Source organism: Bombus huntii, unplaced genomic scaffold (genome assembly GCF_024542735.1).
Source record: "Bombus huntii isolate Logan2020A unplaced genomic scaffold, iyBomHunt1.1 ctg00000101.1, whole genome shotgun sequence".
Taxonomy (NCBI): domain Eukaryota; kingdom Metazoa; phylum Arthropoda; class Insecta; order Hymenoptera; family Apidae; genus Bombus; species Bombus huntii.
The window spans coordinates 82,501-85,000 of NW_026099355.1; the positions used below are offsets into that span (position 1 = coordinate 82,501).

Consider the following 2,500-nt stretch of genomic DNA (forward strand, 5'->3'; position numbering starts at 1 on the left):
TCTATCCTCGTTGTCGTGAGTCGGACACCCGTGCCGTCGCTAGAGTTTTTCAAACTCTGCTTCTGGATATCGGGACGAAAGACCGCGCGAGGACGACGGATGCGAGTCCCATCGAATTTTTGACTTACACACTACCTGAACGAGACTTAAAGTTTCATATAATATACCGTTCAGAGGGGACCGGCTGTCTTTCCTCGTTGTCGTGAGTCGGACACCCGTGCCGTCGCTAGAGTTTTTCAAACTCTGCTTCTGGATATCGGGACGAAAGACCGCGCGAGGACGACGGATGCGAGTCCCATCGAATTTTTGATTTACACACTACCTGAACGAGACTTAAAGTTTCATCCAGTTTGTCGTCTATCATCTCATATATAATATACCGTTCAGAGGGGACCGGCTGTCTATCCTCGTTGTCGTGAGTCGGACACCCGTGCCGTCGCTAGAGTTTTTCAAACTCTGCTTCTGGATGTTGGGACGAAAGACCGCGCGAGGACGATGGATGCGTGTCCCATCGAATTTTTGATTTACAAGACACACACTACCTGAACGAGACTAAAGTTTCATCGAGTTTATCGTCGCATAACCCGTTCGGAGGGGACCGGCTGTCTATCCTCGTTGTCGTGAGTCGGACACCCGTGCCGTCGCTAGAGTTTTTCAAACTCTGCTTCTGGATATCGGGACGAAAGACCGCGCGAGGACGATGGCTGCGAGTCCCATCGAATTTTTGTTTTTTTTTTTTTTTTTTAAAGAAAAAACACCACCCGAACGGAGATGTGTTCTATCTTTCGTCGATTTTTCATGCTTTCAGTCGGTCGCGTGGTCGCCATCCGTTCGGAGGGGATCGCCGGCTTCGAAACCTCGATGTCGTGAGTCGGACACCCGTGCCGTCGCTAGAGTTTTTCAAACTCTGCTTCTGGATATTGGGACGAAAGACCGCTCGAGGCGGACGGCCGCGCGAATCCCATCGAATCTTTACTATCACCCGAACGATGGAGAGATGCACGCGCGCTGTTTCTTGAATAATTGGACGAGAGAGTAGAATCAAACACATATATAACATGGGCTAGCCACCGTGCTTACTCGTTCGCGAGATCGTGTGCTGTACAGAGGATTCAGAATCGGGTGTATATATCCCCGTCGTTTCCTGACGAACGGAGCTTCGATCTCGATGGTTGTTATATATCATAATGTACTTTACGCCCGGCCGGCGAACGCGCGTATCTTCGCGCGTTCGTCGTTTTCTTTTTTTTCGAACGTTTTTGTGTCGTCAATCCTATGGCGACTTCTGCGCGTTCGATTCCCGTTGGTCGAACGTGACGGAACTCGGCTTCGCTAGAACCGAGAAGAGTACATTTGAGTATTGAACTGTTGTAAATTTATAAAAGATTACCCTGAACGGTGGATCACTTGGCTCGTGGGTCGATGAAGAACGCAGCTAATTGCGCGTCAACGTGTGAACTGCAGGACACATGAACATCGACATTTCGAACGCACATTGCGGTCCACGGATACAATTCCTGGACCACGCCTGGCTGAGGGTTGCTCACGTAAACCTAAGACTGCTTGCGTTGCGTATCGTTACTCTCCGTATCTGTCTCTCTCTGTCCCTTCTTGCCTTAACAACCCGCCGTCGTTCTTCTTTATATAAGAGAACGTTTCAGAGTCGGACGAAGGTACAAGAACGAGGATACGAATAAGAGCGGACGGAGAGAACATACGCGACGTACGAGCGATTGTTGGACGCTCGTCGGCGTTCGTCGCGGTCGTGCAGAGACCGTGCAAGTCGTACGCATGCTCGATATATAATCTATCGTGTTCACGGGAGACTACGAAACTCTACCTCTGTCTCTCTCTGTCCCTTCTTGCCTTGACAACCCGCCGTCGTTCTTCTTAAAAATTATAAGAGAACGTTTCAGAGTCGGACGAAGGTATACGAAGGGATACGAATAAGAGCGGAGAGAACCGGTCACGGACCTGCGTGAGTGCTCGCGGCGTCGTGAGTCGTCCTTACGAGGGCGACCGCCCGCTTATGCACCGCTTCGTGTATCGGTTATCGAACGTATATACTCGTAGTGTTCTCCTCGTGACCGATTTTTTTTTCATATCAGGCGATATATGCTACGTTTGCCGGTGTTCGACGCACGAAGGTCCGCGCCCCCGACGTCGTCTTAAAAGAATATTATATTTGGCGAGACTGAGAGAGAAAGCAAATATGGGAACTCGGTCGAGAGAGGAGAGAAGAGAGAACCAAAAAAAAAACCTAAACTCGATGGCGTGCGAAACTTTGCCATAATCTACCGTCTTTTCTTAAGACTCTCGTACAGCCCCAGGGATCGAATGCCCACTCCGTCTCTTCGCGAAAGCGACTGACAACAACGAGGACCGTCGCATCGATGGGTCGTCGTTGCGTTTTACACGCTCTGTGCTTTTTTACAAGCCCCGAAAGTATCAGCCGTAGATCCGGGAACGCACACGCGAGATTTCTTCGAGCGCTCTGACG

General features: G+C 50.2%; 1 non-coding gene across 1 annotated transcript; it reads left to right on the plus strand.

The window, feature by feature from the left end:
- The first annotated feature begins 1,387 nt into the window (after positions 1-1,387).
- LOC126876893 (5.8S ribosomal RNA) lies at positions 1,388-1,542 on the plus strand. Its single transcript, XR_007694605.1, has one exon. It is a non-coding gene; the product is annotated as a 5.8S ribosomal RNA (ribosomal RNA).
- Positions 1,543-2,500: the final 958 nt, after the last annotated feature.